Source organism: Oryzias latipes, chromosome 9 (genome assembly GCF_002234675.1).
Source record: "Oryzias latipes chromosome 9, ASM223467v1".
Classification (NCBI taxonomy): domain Eukaryota; kingdom Metazoa; phylum Chordata; class Actinopteri; order Beloniformes; family Adrianichthyidae; genus Oryzias; species Oryzias latipes.
In genome coordinates, this window is record NC_019867.2 from 5,422,532 (window position 1) to 5,438,342 (window position 15,811).

A 15,811-nucleotide genomic window follows, 5' to 3' on the forward strand; every position below is an offset into this window, starting at 1 on the left:
GCAATAAGGAAAACTGAATGAACATAACCAACTGTATGTCAATTTACAATCATAAATCGGTTATCCGATAAATAAAATAGACTTATTGTTATGTAAAATTTATAAGTGGTTAGATCTGAACGTTTTCCAAAAGACTGAGTCCGTTGGATTATTATCTTGATGTGCTGGAACCCATTTTTCATGTTGCATATTACAGTGACCATATACTCTTCTGCTCCCAGTTTGGTGTCACCTTGCACGCGGCTGAATGACCGCCCCCCCCCCCCCCTCCTCCCCCCCTTCCTTCCTCGCAGCCACTATTTAAATGCCCGGATGAGACTAGCAGCCGACTCCACATTCTGGGCTACTAGTGCGGGCGCCGGATCGAGCCGGGAGGAGGGCACCCATTCCGGAGCTTCAACGGCCTCTGTTGGAATCTGAAATCGTTCCACGCTGCCCACGCGCCGCGAGTGGCGTTTTCTGGGAAAGCGCACGAGAGCCGAGCGGAGCAGCTTCGTTACTTCCCCGGCGGGTTTCGGAGGTAAGACTGTTCAGAGCACAGAACGTGCTGCCCATACGCGCGTGCCCTGGCTGGTGGAAGTCTCCTTCTCCAGGCAATTCCACGCGTATTTCTTTGTATTGAGCTTTAATTCTTGCTTCTTTAAGGAACAAAACAGGCCTGGTGAGTGAATTTCGTGTTTAACAGAGTAAGTCCGACTGTGTACTAATAGCTGCAGTTCACGAAAACACCATAATCTTAGATGGTGTATTTTTTGTTGTTGGACTTTCCGTAAATGTGGCCATATTTGTGTGTTTAGCCATAATTGTTGAGTGAACACGTGTGTGTGTGTTTCACATTTCGACAATAGAGACAAATGGCGTCGGCTGCATATCAACCCATCTGCTGGTTTAGGCGAGTAACTGGGATTTATCGCACAGTTGTCTCAACTCTGCTTTGATTATCACTTGTGTTGTGGCACTGGTTTTCTCACTTGCGCGTTTACCAGGCGACATTTCTCCCCGTTCGGTTTCACAAATTACCGTTGGCTCTTAACGCGCATGCGCACTGTACACTTTCATTACATTGGGAATATATACACAAAATGCAACTTTTTTTCATCTCTAACTTTATTTGAAAAGTGGCAGGTTACAAATGGGGAAAAATCAACATTAAAAACAAATTTAAACTGTTCAGTCGGAAGGATACGAAAACACAAAAAATACATAACTGATGATTAAAAACCCATCTAAAGACCTGCTCTGATTTATTTATTTTTTAATTTGTTTTTGATGTTTTTAACACGTCACTGTGTATTTTTCTAAAGGAGGACATGCGTAAAGAAAATGAAGCTTAAAATTGCACTTCTTAGTATTTCTTTATTCAAATCTTTGTGAATCAGGAGAAAAAATGCAGTTAAAAAAAGCTAGCAGGTGCGACGTAGAGACTACTACTGCAAGCCACAAGCTCCCTTCTCCATTCTGATGGATGATGTGGAAGGGGTGGGCTCACTCCTTGCAACAGGACTGGTTGCACTTGGAGGTGAATTTCTAATGAACCACTACTGCTTTGCAGAAACTATTTTCTAAAATACAGTTTTTTAAATTTTGGCTAGAAATTGCATAATCGTAATTAAAAGACCACTGCTTTTAAAATGGACCAAAAGAGGATTGGAGTGGGTCTTTGAAATAGTGATGACAAAAAATTAACTGAAGAATTTGATGGTACACGTTGATGTAATTTGTTTCTGTGCGATAAACCATTTATTGTGAAACAGTTTGTCCCTGCCTGTAGGGACAAGCCTCATTGACGTGGTCCAAACAAACCATTGTGTTTATAGATGTAACCAAACCCATGTCAATCATTCATAGTGTTCCTAACACAAGTTGTGTAATAAAAATATTTTACCAAATAATTATTTTGTTTTAATTTAAAATGAGTTAATTTTTTTGTTTATTTGACACATGTGCAAAGCTTACATCGATCAATAGAAAAAATACATGTATTAAAGTTAATAAACCTGTCGTAAATTGCATGTCATTATGTATTTCATGTAACCACACTAAATCAAATTTATTACATTACATGGGTTGTGGAAATGGATAACTGAAGCAGCCTCAATGGGCTTCACTAGTTAATGATTAATGTTCTATGATAAGGAGTGGTGAGAAGGAACATTATTGCGAGGGTCTGCTTCTATCCTTCATGTTTGACTTTGTTTTGTTTTTTTTTTCTCATCATTGCCCTGCTTTGAAAAGGTCGCATCGATGCTCACAACACAAGTCGCCAATTATCGTTTGTCTTGTCTTGTCATCAAGGCCATAAGACAGATGCATAATTTGACTGATACGATATGTGCTTTGACTTCCTACTCCCATAAACTTTGCAATAACCTGGAAGTTTGCAATCTGAAGTTGTTGTTGACCAGATTTGTGGAATAAGAAACAATCTGTCAGCCTCTCCCTGTCCCATCCCTGTAGAGTTTAAAAACACACCTACCAAATTTTCAAAGGCTCTAGCATAATACTCTACATTTTTTTTTCTTTTTCTAAAAACATAATTGTCTCTTAGGATTATGGCAAGTACTTAAAGTTCTTGTGGTTTCTATCCCATTATGGGTTCCGCCATTTTTAAAGTAATAAAATAATTGTCCTAGGAAATAAAACAGGATGTAATTATCCGGGAATTGTGGCGTTCTGACTCGGAGGACTCGTTGGTGGTTGTAGAAGATTTTCCCACGCTAAGGTGTGTATTTAAAAAAGGGGGATTCTTGTGTCCCTACAGGTAAATAATCCACTGCTTTGCATTCAAAGCTGTCTAAGTTAAGGACCACCTGCTTACTCAAAACTTGTCAATTCCACTTCTGTGCTTAGTTGCGTCAGGCTTTGTCAGACAGATTTGCTGGAGATCATCCAGTCTGTTTGACTCAGCCTTAGTTCAGAATTTCTATGCCTGTATTGTGGAAACCAGGTGGGTTAGTAGATTCTGTTCACATTTGACTGTACTATGACCTGCCTTTTGTGAGTGTAATCCCTTTTGCTAAACAGTTGGGGGACAAAAAACAATACTGCAGTGATTCACAGTAAATTGCGTGTACTGTAGAGACGGGGTGCAGCCACAGCTTAGACCACACTTTCAATGCAGTCAACTGTAAATCCACATGGTAAGTGCTCCATATTTGTTGTGGAGTTAAGTTGAGCAGCTCAAGAATGTGTTTTTATTGAAGATTTGGCCTGAACCCTGACGTGAGAAGACAGTTTATTTGTAAGAAAGTTGTATGAGTGTTTTCACGTTCAACAAGTTGCCTGGAGAGTATACTGGCTTCATGGGGGTGTTCTCTGTTGGTACACATGCTGTTTACAACTTGCATTTCATTCTAAGAACCCCATTCAGTTGGTGTGTAATTTACCTTAAGCCTTTGTTGCTTTGTACCGCGAATATCCCTTGTGTGTGTGTGGGCCGCCAATGCTGCATTACCTCATAATATTCTTTAATCTGGTTGTATAGAAAGCTGTTTTACTAACGGCATGCACACTGACCTGTGTGTCAGAAGTCTAATTCTATATAGACGATGCCAGGAAGTAGTATTGGTCCAAATCGGTCTGAGTCATTGTTTCTATGGCAACCACTCCCACAAATTAGGGGTGATCTTATTGGAAGTACACACCCCTGCCAGTTGAAGGTGGGCTACACAAAATTTGTCAAACGTTCGAGATGAGAACAAGTACTTTTATTAATAATAATAATAATAATTCAAGACACTCAAAGCGCTTGCATTGTGTCCATTATTCATTCACTCCTCATTCATACTTGGTGATGGTAGCTACGGTTGTAGCCACAGCTGCCCTGGGGCAGACTGACAGAGGCGTGGCTGCCAGTTTGCGCCTACGGCCCCTCTGACCATCACCGGGATCATACATGCACATGCACACACCAGTGGAGCCACACTGGAGGCAAGGAGGGTGAGGTGTCTTGCCCAAGGACACGACATATTTGGCTTGAGGGAGCGGGGATCGAACCGCCAACCCTTCGATCATTGGACGACCCGCTCAACCACCTGGGCCACTGTCGCCCATATTATATATATTATTGAGACCAACTTAGTCCTCCGAGTTGGCAGACTAAGTTGGTCAATGATCTGTACAGGTCGTTAAGTGTATGTGAGAACTAGACTAAGGTGGCGGTATCTGTATCGCAGAAAAACTGGGACTGAATTGACTGAATTTTTTTCGTTAAATCCGGAAGTCAGTCATTTTCTATGGATTGCGTTACACCCGCTCAGTCCAGTTCTCATATAGAGTCAATGGTTTAGACTGATGCAGTTGAGCTGCTACTGGATGCAGAAAGGAGAATTCTTCTTTAGTCTTTAGTGCTTCAGCCTTTTCATGGTGGGACATAGACTGACAGCAGTTTTTGCAATTTGGCATGTTCCTCTTTTGTGTTTAGCATCTCATGTTACACAAATGGGGAGGACATCTGTTTAATATAACTTAACCTTAGTCTGGCATTTCTTTTGAGTCATTATGGGCAGGTCTTAATTTGCAAAGCGGTGTAAAGTAAATATGTATTACTCATGTTTACACTTCTCCTTTTTTAAAAAGATTTTTATTATCTCTGGCTTGATTTACAGTGCAAAAATTTTCAATGACCTCATGTTTTTAAAGCCTCCTCTAAAGCGGGGAGTGTGAAAATGGCGAGCTGTCAGGGTTTCTCAGGATCCCCTGCGTTCTGACCCTTCTGCCAGAAGTGGAGTCAACTCTGCGCTCGGTTGGTGGCGAAGTCGGAGAGCAGTCTGATAAACCCACCTTGCCCCGAGAGCACAATCCCCCCTCTTATGTCTGAGTGCTGCTTCTCCATAGCAACATCACATGATAGCCTAGCGTGCGTGCATGCCCGTGCATGTACCAGAGATGCATGTCATTACAGAAAGTCTGGATGGTCATTCCACTGGTTATGTGGAGTGGATGGCATTAGTTTTTTTTTTTTTTTTGGGGGGGGGAGAATACTGAAGAGGCAACCACTAGAGTGGGATAAGAAGAGGAAGGATAGAATGAATATTGGAGGTAAAAACATCATGCACAGATCAAATTTTAGGGCAAATTAGCTGCCAAATATCTGCTCTTGTATTTGCATTAGGCATGCATCATACATATGTTTTTGTTCTAAGCTTTCTGTAATCCATGTTTTCTTACTGACAGTCATCACGCCTGCCTGACTGGATGACACTTACTGTAATTCTTTAAGTCACGTGCCTTCACAGAACGGCTGATTTTTGGTGTAGTGTTCATCTTTTCTGGTGTTGCAACAACTAAATAATTTATTCATGATGTTGACTCTAGACTTTCCTCTAAGCTTTTCTTGCTCTGATTGCTTAGGATAAGAGAACTCATTTAAATAGTTGAGAGGTTCCCACACATCACTGTTGTTAAGGAAATGAAATGACTTCAATTTTTGTAAAAAGGAAAAAAAAGGGTTGCCACAACATAAGAAGTATTACTTTTTTGAAAAGGATTTCTTTCCCTGACCCTTTGTCCAGTTGTTGGCCTGGTTCTGCACCCTGCCTGGACCATGAGAGCTGTTTTGTAGTGTCTCTGGTGGCCTTCTGTGAGCAGCAGGGTCTGTTTCAAAGCGCTGTCACACAGAGCGTCTCTTGTTTGTGTTCTGGCCTGGTGTTAAGTATGCTAATGGTGGGTTTACTGCTAAACTGTGAGGCGTTGTGGTTTCTATTTGATGGGAAGAATAGATCGGCTCTCTGTTCTAACCTCTACTGTAATGTCATTCTTTTTTTTATTTTTGTTTTTTTGTTAGGACTGTACGCTTGTCTTAGGTGTGTCAGAAAGGTGATATCATAGCTGTGTCATGCATGTGTCCCATAGTCCTGGTGGGGGGTTGAAAGATACTTGAAGACAAAGCTGAAAAGAAAAGCATGAATGGGAAAATGTTGACGTTGGGAATGTCGTTTCAGATCTTTTTGTAAATAAGTGTTGAAGATTTTTGGACATTTTAAAACATTGTCAAAGTGTTTAAAACACGTTTGTGCATCACTGTCCTCAGAAGCATGTATGAACTTAAGGATCTGACGGACTCGCCCGTCCATGCGCCTTTCTTTTGTGATGTGTTGATGATAATGTTGCCGTCCTGTTGCACTCAACTGTTCAAACGGGGCAGTTCTCCATCTAAGGACGAGCAGCTGGTTGACTGGTCACTGCACACTCATGTGACAAAGCTATTTCTAGCCAAATCATTCCGCCGCTCCCACAGCCTTTAGCAACAAGAGTTAGTGGTGGATATGTGACACCAAAGAGCCGTGATGTTGGGAGGAGGGGGCGGCGTCCCAAAACCAGGGCTTTCCATCTAAATGCCAGCTTGTTGGTTGGCAGTAAATCAAATCAGACAATAGTGGTGGATTGAAGTGAAAGACAGTTGTCCATAAGTTTGTCATTTTGTAAAATAGAGTATTTCACATTCACATTGTTCAGAAGTACCTGTGCTCCCTTTGTGATGTGCATGCATTACGCCACAGCTTCAAAAAAAATGCCTTGAGTGCTTCATTGCATGTTTTTGATTGCTTAGCATACTCTTAAATGTCCTTTCTTTTTTCCCCATTACTTGTCCCTTTTATTATAAAGCAGGAGAAACACAAAATTCTGTTTGGACAGACTTCACCTGCAGGCTTTTCTAAATGTCCCTTTTTCTTTTTTTCTTCCATTACTTGTCCGTGTTTCAACAGCGCACACTGTGGCGTGTACTGAATCTGCTCCTATTTAAACTTTCCATTTCATATTTTAAATTGAATCTTCCTCCTTTGATGCTTTTCTTATTTTTTAAGGGTTTATTAAGCAGTGCAAACTTCTGCATACCATCCCAAAAAAATAAATATCAAATAACATTAAATGTTTCTGTTCTAAATTATATGTTGAGGGCAAGGAATTTGGGGTATTACTTTCAATGTGAAAGGCAGAGACACTTTTTTTTTTTTTTTTTTTTTTTAATTCCTTGATAACTGAATTCATTTTTTACAGCCATTAAAAAAAAAAAAAGTAGCTGGTCAAGTCAAGCTGACATGTGGGATATCTGGGTTCGATTCCCAGGGTGTGCAATGAGCTTCTTCCATTGTGGGTCCTTGGGCCCTTCGCACTGCAGCCTAACTATGTAGCCATAAGGGGGCCCAAGTCTGGATCTCCCTGTGCCAGTCCCCAGCCCGGATAAAATACAGCGATGGCTAAACCTCTCAGCTGTCGGTGGGAAAGCTCTCTGTTTACACACTCTCCTGCTAGTTTACAGATGAACTACTTGCATCAGTAGTTGAAAAGGGGGTTCGGTTAAACTTTTTAAAATTATGCAGCACAAAGGGCACAAAATGTACTTATCTTCAGACAATAGAACTGTCACCAGTACAGCGACTACGTCGAAAACCTTTTTGATGTAATTTTGTTAGCCCTTTATGACTATTAGTGTTCAATGAAGATAATCTGACTTTATTGGAATTAGAATATAATATTCATAATTAATAAAGCGGCACCTGGCGCTTTTGTATAGAGCTCTGAGGCTGTTTGGCTGTAAGCTGGTGATTCGTAAATAAACTGAATTGGAGAACATCTCACCACCTGAGTCCTGCCTGGTGGTCTGTCCTGCCTTGAGCATCAGAGGAGTCCAATTTGATTTATTAGATGGATTCAACGGGGCTTATTTCCCCAAAAACATGTTTTGAAACACAGAACATTCCCTCAATTCTGCTGAAGTGTGACTGAATAACATGCAAGGAAGGTTTTTATAAACCTGCATTTGAACAAGTTCTCTTGATTTTGAATGTACCCTTTATTATAAAGCAGGAGCAACACAAAATTCTGTTTGGACAGACTTCACCTGCAGGCTCTTCATCCTAATGCAGCTTGTTCTTTAAAAATAAATAAATAAATGAAATCACATATGTTCTAAGAGGCTTTGTTTTAAAAGTCTGGGATACCCAATGAAAATAATGGGTCTGAGCTTTGTGTTCCCTGTGGGCCAGACACAAGGCACTAATTTGATGTGGACGGTGGGGCAGTCTCAAAAATAATTCAGCCCAACCGGATTAAAGTTAGTTCAGACAGGCAAACCTCCGTTCCCCAGAAGAAGAGCAGAATATTTGTCAGAGTGTGTTGTCCTCACCCCTGATCCTGCTGTGGCTGCTCTCAGGACACAAAGGAAGTAGGACACGTCAAAAGCACTGCCTCAAAGGATGCCGTCACTGGAAATGTTTGTACCTGGAGTCAGAGTGACACCTGGATCACATCAATGAGTAAGATTTTCAATACAGAAATACTCAAAACGCAATTTTTGAGCTTAAATTCCTTAATGCATGTCCTCCCTCAGAAAAATGCCACAAGAACACGAAATAAAACTGTAAAACACACAAGTTCATCAGCAGATGGTGGATTCATGTATATTTTTTTACTTCCATAGTTAATGTATTACCAAGCAAATGGAAAATGAACAGGACTGATTAAAACTTCCTTAACACACAACATGTGTATTTTTCTGTATATTTTTCTGCTCCATTGTATGATTGAATTTCATCTGGTCCTTCATATGTTCTCTGTCATGTGAAATTTATTGTCTTTTAGAGGAGAAAATGATCCGGTTTGTTGTGAGAAGAAGCTGAGCAGTATTTGTGTTTAACGAGACGATGGGGACATCTTATCTAAATGCTGACAGATCTCCGATCAGCTCCAGTAAACTGCTGTGGGACTAAGCCAACCACATTATTAGATGGTATTCCTAGACCCCATTTGTAAAAGCGTTCATTCAATCATAAGTAATGCAGCAAACTACAAAATGAAGTAGAATTATAGCTAAATAAACTGCCTTTCGGTTATTAATGAGGGCGGCATATTTAGGCTTTATTCCTAGTTTTTGTGCAGAAAATCGGTGCCAGGCTAATCCACTGACTCACTGACTTCCACACCTTTATCCTTTTTTATTATTTTTATTTTTTATTGAGCTCAGATCGTGAACACCAACCTTAGTTAAGAGTGTGTGCATGCACATGTGTTCTTGGAACTCGTGTGTCGTCTTTCACTACGTGTGCCCAGAAGCAGGTCTAGTCAAAGCACTTCATAATACTGTTAGCTGGGTCATGTGCTGGAAGCCAGGATTAAGAGCAGGAGGGCACAGGCCACCAGATCCAGCTTAGGTGGGACCATTCACTCTCATTTTCTTTTCCTCTGTACTTTTCTGTTATTCTTTTTTTTCCCCTTCAGTCTCTGTAATTCATTTAGACAGACTTATGTAAGAATTTTACAAGCTAGAAAATGTGTATTTAAAACTGCTATGATGTGATGTTACTACATGTGTAAAACACCCAGAAAATGCTTATTAATAGTAAAAATGTTCATTGCCTGCATCCAAAAATAGAGGTTGTAATGACTTGTTGCCTTTGTTCCTCTGTGGTATGGTCCAGTGTAACAGCATCCTCGTCCTTGTTTAACCTGCTGCTCGCTGGTTCTTTGGCAGGGTGCTGGTGTCCTGCAGAACTTTCCCAGAAAGCAAAACCTAAAGAAACATACATGTGAGAGGTGAAACAATAGATCACCCTTCTCACTTTTTTAGATCCAAGTGTCTGCCTGCTAAAACCCAAGAAACCAATTGCAATTCATTTTGGTCTCACAAAAAACCATAAAAAGAAATTGTTTATATATATATATTTTTTTTAATTAAAAAACCCACTCCAATGAAAATTGTTTTTCATGTCCTTGCAGCATTTTTCTAATATATTAATAGAAAAATTAATAAATTTTAGGCTTAAAAATGTTTTTCTGAGTATTTCTTTATTCAAGTTATTGTGAATCAGGATCAGACAAAAGAAATGCTGTTTAAAATTAATTGTATTTGTGACATAGAAATTACGCTGGGTGGGCCACAAGCTCCCTGCTCCTCTCCATTCGGATGCATTTGCTTGTATGTAGACTACTAGATGGAAATGAATACAATGGAAATGAATAATTAGAACGCAGTAAGTTTGTCGTATTTCCACGCAAGACGGAAACTTCTGTTGTAGGATGACGGTGTGTGTGTGCTTCTAAAACCGTGCGCGTGTGTGAGTAGAGGGAGTGAAGGAGAACAGTAATAAAAGGTTTCCCCCAGAAGCCCTTGAAGTCTGAACACAGGCCTAGCAGAAAAAGTAAATTATCAGCAAAGATGAATGTGTTTAATCATAGTTCCAATCACGCACCATATGAAGAACTTTCAAAAAACGTGCGGTGATGCGGTTATCGTCACTCCCCTAGCCAGGGGGCTTTTTCTTCATCTTCAAATAATTGTTCAATCGCAGTACATTGTGGTCAATGTTCCCCAATATAGTCTGCATCAAAACACACTAGTTTCTCGCAGAGACTTCTGGGAAATTTCCATGGTACTGGATATTGGAATTGTTGACACCCCGAAAAATGGTGTACGCCTTATATTGCACCAGGTAGTAAGACACAACCTTTGTTTCTTCAAAATGTTTTTTAATGAATAGTGTGACACTCCCATGTGTTTGGTCCATGACACCTTCCTTTTTTTTAAAGATCGTTAGATGTTACCAAGTCATTAAAACAAAAAAACTGATGTGTTGAGATTGAAGTTGTGGACGTCATCCCTTTCAGGCTTTTGGTCTTAACAGTCCCACATACAAAGACCCACTTTGCCCCAGTAACACAGTTTAAAGTCTGCCAGCATGCCAGCGGTGGATTACCAATCCTAACCGCTGAGACAAAAGGGTTAGCTCTGAAGTCCTGCTGGTCTTTAGCGAGTACAGAACAGATCGTTTTTGTTTATATGAAAGGTAGAGGGATGGATCGATGGAAGAGCAGAAGTCAATGGACAGGGATGAAGATGGCTTGATATAATACTGCACACCAGTCCAGATTTATGGAAAAACTGTCTTTTGGGAAGAGCGGTCGAGGTTAAGGTGACCACAACCTTCAGGATCATGGATGACCGAGAGGAAAGAAGTCAACAGCATCAAAAAGCCTCAGCTGTTGGTCGGTAATGAGGCCAATTGTGTTGGTCACATGAAAGCCCAACATGCTGGACTTTACTTCAGGTTATGAGGCTGTTGGGTCTGATGCATGTTGATTGTTCTATTAGGATTGTTATGAGGCTTTTGGGTTATTCTAAGCGGTGAGTAATAAGTTCTGCAGCTCACAGATTTATTTTCAGCCTGCTGTCTTTGTTTGGTGCTGCTTAGGCATTAGGGATTTTTTTATGCTTTAGATTTGTCCTCAGATTCTTCTAAAAATACATGAAGATGCATTTCTGCCCCCCCAAAATTAAACATTTTTGTGGTCTTTATTGTATTAAAATGATACCAAATGATTGGTGAACCATCTTTGCAGACATAATGTTGGAGTAAAAACAGTGCAAAGACAGTTAAGCGGGTCGGCCCCCGTTACTTGAAACTGTCGGGGAGGAGCTTCCTTAGTCACTTCGCCATTTCAAAGTGGGGGGGGGGGCAAACCTCTGTCCACTGAAACCAGAGAGAGATGACCTTAGGAGAATTCAAACATAAGGCTAACACAAGTAGCTGTATGTGGGGGGTGTAGTGGGGGTGGGGGTTGTCTGCTGTTATACCAACATTTGATTTATTGTTGATAAATGTAATACTAGCCGATTGTTTGGTAATTTTTGTTTCAGGTAATTTTAATCTCATTAAAAATTTACATCTTTTTATGGTCTTCAATTTCCTAAAAACAAAATGTACCTTAAAGTCACCAACTACCAAATACTTTAGCCTTAAAAATACACCAACTTTGGGTATAAGAGACCAGCTAAAGATGGATTTTGTTACCCTAAACAATGTTGTGTTTTGGAGCTTTTTGTTGAAGACTTGTCTTGTTGAAGCTCTGAACTTGTTGCTGCTAATGAACCTTTGGAAATCTACCTAAACATTCTCTGGTGTTGATGGTTAACTTGCTGTAGTTTATGACTGTCTGTTCATAAACAGTAGCGGTGACCCTGAAAACATCTTATCATTAGCATTCTACTACACTCCTCATTAGAGCCGTTCCTGTTCTACGTGTCACCTTGCAGTATAGATGTAAACCTTTGACAGGATTGTGTTTTGGAAACAGTTCTTCATTGTGATTTGCTGTAATCTGCATCCAGAATATGAGCTTTAAATTCAGATTAAACTGGATTCAAGAGCTTTTTTTTCCCCCTGCAGATCTCTTTGAATCTATTGTTCTGTGGCATCTGTTTTTTGACAGTTGGCCTCTTTTGTTGCAGAATAAGTGTTTATGGAAATTTGATGCACGAGGAACCTTTGAAGATGGTTTGTAGAGAAACATGCCTCGTTGTTGTCATTCTTAAGAGACCCCCCCTACTTCCATGGCAGGCTGACTGAGCCTGACTTTGCAGTGTGTGTACGTGGGGTTTGTGTGTGTTTGCGTTGTGCGACACAGCGCCTCCCTGCTGTGAAGCAGAGTCGCAGGCAGCAGGTGCAGCTGACGCACATTGGCTTTTTGCAGGCAGACTTTGCTGGAGGACAGAAGGGTAGATGATAGAGGGGAAACCGGCAGGAACTCTGACGAACACAACATTAGTCTTCTGGGTTTATGAAATTATGGGAACACTTTAACTCGGAGAAGAAAATGCCGGCTGTGCTAGCTTGACGTGTTTGCAGCAGAATATTGGAATAATTTAAATTTCTATTTGTTTAGTACTCCGTGTAACACTCTTAAGATGGCAATGCGACTTCCACAAATTATCTTGGCATGTAATGGAGGATTGCTGAAAATGACCCCGAGATCAGTCCAGTTTTAGGGGTTTCGTCTTTTTATTTTTATTCTTTCGTTGGTGTGAAGAAAATGCAGCATAGGGAGCTTAGACGGGTGGTTTCTTTATCCTGTCTGTGTGTATTCTTTTTGCTGCATTCTGAAGCTGAGCAGCGTAGAGCTATATTGTTGAGCTCGTCTTAAAAGGAACAATTGCTGCAGTGAGAAATGATGGGTGGATTCCAGCATGTAATTGTGTCCATGGTTTGAGTTTCTGTGTTGGGCGGCCAAAGCCAGTCCCCTTGATTTAAACAGATTTTTTTTTTCTTCTTCTTACAACTAGTCGATTAAAGCTGACGGCCTTTGCCTGCTTTATGCTGCTGTTTGACGCACGTTTGTCCTTTAAGGCATCAAATCTTTGTGGGTTGGGTCACAAGTGAAGAAGGAAAAGTTTGTGACCTCTGGATTGATCTGCATGGTTTTCCCCACACACCCCCACCCCCCAAACTTGTCAGTTATTCCCTCTACACGCATTGGCCGCTCTCAGCCCGTCCCTCCTTTCTGCACACTGACAGCCAGTCAGCTGTGCAGCACAGCTCCTGCGACATTTATTTCTCATTGGCTCGTTTGTGCATTGAATGCAGATATGTTTCTTTCAAAGACCGTCTAGACTCAACCGGCTGAGTGGCTCGCCGTCTCCCTCTAGCTTGTTAGCCTGCACTCCTCCCTTTCTGTCCTGCAACACCTCCAACCTGCTGATTCCCCTCCAAGCTTCCTCTTCCCCCTCCACTCATCTCTTTTCAGCTCTCCCCCTAATTTTATTTTAAGGCTAGTGCATGCTGACTCCATCGTCTTGTTGTCGTTTCCCTTGACATTCATCGCTGTCATTTCTGGCTCCTCAGAGGTGAGGAGAGATGAAGGTGAGTAGCTTTTCATGCTCTGCTGCTCCTGTACTGTACCTGATTGTGTGTCACAAATATCGTCCTTGATCCCAAGTCGTTCATTTGAACTTGGCATCTGTTGAACGGCGCGTCCTTGGTGGCACAGACGGCAGAATTTTTGAAGCTTCAGGTACAGCAACCAGCTGGCATGGGGGGGTTAAAGCTGTGCTTGGAGAGCGTAACTGCCTCTCAATGCAGGCTGTAGCTCGTGACAGCGTTTGCACCAGCTGTGGTGCAGTGGCAACACAGGCAGATTAATGAGAGCTTTTCAGCAGCGGCGGCAAACGGTTAGGAAAGAAACTGCAGTAAGCAGTTTGCTCACATTTTTACAGTTCAACATGCCACCAGAGGCTGGTGCTGTCACAGTATAAACACTGGGGGGGAGTAGGGGATGTTGCTGGACTATCTGTGGAATTCTGTGTCCAAAACAAAATGCCTAATTTTAACTTGCACAAGAATGATCAGGGCTGTTGAAAATCCCTCTAACCTGTCTGTCAGGTGCAGTTTTCTTTCTGGTTTTAAAACCTGGAGAACTCAACATTTTTCCTAATGGCTTTTAACAATTTGGTTTTTGTTTGTTCATTTTGGAAAACAACAATTAACAGAGAGCCTGAAAAATTGGGGATGAGGTGAGCAAAGAGACTTTTCCTGCTGTATGAAGGATTTTGTTGCAACATGGGTGTTAAAAATAATTTTATAAATGTAGTTTAAACTGCAAACTCTTAAATATACAAACAGTATTCAAATCGTAGCTGTTTTTTTTCAAAAATTGAAAAAAGGAGAAACTCTATAGTCTGTATTGATCTACAGTCCCTCCACAATCTCGCGTGCATTTTTTTGATACCGTAATTGTGGCAGAAAAAGCTGAAGTTGCAGCTGTTTTTTTTCTCAAAAAGATGTCATAAAAGTGGTTAGTTATCCGTAATAATTTTCAACTAAATTATTTGAAATTTTACCCTAGTAGTTGTTTTTTCCTCCAGTTTATTTATAACATGCAATTTTATGTAACCTCACAAAAAGCCAAATGTATTCTTTCTAAATTGTGATTTATTTATTTTTTATATTTATTTCAATGTTGGTGCAAAGGCAGTAGTAATTCTAGAACAATTATATGATCACAATATGTTTGATAAAACTTTGATAAGACTTTTCAGAAAACGGAGCTGAAGCTGCGGCTAAATTGCGGTACCGTCATTCTTATCAAAGTGTCTTTATTAGAATAAAAAACACAAAGAAAAAAGTATTTTATGATCTTTCATATTCCTAAGAGTTTTATCAGGGCCTGTATGGATGAACACAGAGCTGATATCCTGGAGATGGTAAATGTTTTTAGATCAGTGAATGGGTAATTTCTCACGGCACACCTGACCATCTCACAACACTAGTGTGCCGCTGCACACTGGTTGAAAAACACTGGTCTAAATCAATCATAGAGAGTGATTGGTACGAGCTAACCTCTGATTGGCCGGGGTGTAGTTATTCCTGCATGTTTTCATCTCTATTTCCAATTACTGGTCATAGTGGCGAGTCATAGAGGATGATGGCAGATTAAACGACAGATTAGCAACTTTTTTTTTTGTTTTTTTTTTTGTCAGGATTGTTCAGGCCTGTTCCGCATCTGTCAGCAGACTAGTCAGAAAAATTAGAGGTTATTGCAGCTGTGGGTCAAATGGCACAGAACAGCGACCCCATAAGGCTGTCGGTGGTACTGCACATGGCAGGAAAAATGTAATGCATTTATTAAATAGAGGGATTATTTATTCTGCATTGCAGAACTCCGGTGGATTAAAATATTTTTGGAAAATATTTTTTTTAACCTAAAGATCATTTTTTGTTAGCTTTTTACAGGAACCCGTGAATGGTGCTCTCATTATATTTTGGAACATTCTTCTTATTGTCAATCCAGAAAGTGAAGCTTAAGGCTGTTTTCTCCATCTCAAAATCCGTTTTAGGCGCCAACAGTGGTGGAAAGAAGCTTTAGCTCCAGTGTTTAAAGGGTTAAGCCAAAGTGTTAACTGATTATTTAGTAAACTGTATGGAAACAATGTGGTGCGGGGGGTTGCCGTCCTAAAATAGTCTGGTGTATTCATGTCCAAGAGGGTGGTTTGACCACTCGGGTGCAGTAAAGCCCATAATATAATGCACTGCATATATGT

The 15,811-nt window shown here is 40.7% G+C and overlaps 1 protein-coding gene across 5 annotated transcripts in view; it reads left to right on the forward strand.

The window, feature by feature from the left end:
- The first annotated feature begins 304 nt into the window (after nucleotides 1-304).
- slc20a2 (solute carrier family 20 member 2) overlaps nucleotides 305-15,811 on the forward strand; it is a 40,016-nt gene continuing 24,509 nt past the window's right edge. For 2 of the 5 annotated variants that reach the window (XR_002873922.1, XM_023958929.1), the window contains exon 1: nucleotides 306-520. The gene's annotated coding sequence lies outside the window, so the exon portion shown is untranslated. Of the gene's footprint in view, nucleotides 521-581; nucleotides 662-13,378; nucleotides 13,635-15,811 lie in introns of those variants that run through there. The other 3 variants (XM_011478862.3, XM_023958931.1, XM_023958930.1) reach the window with 3 other exon arrangements.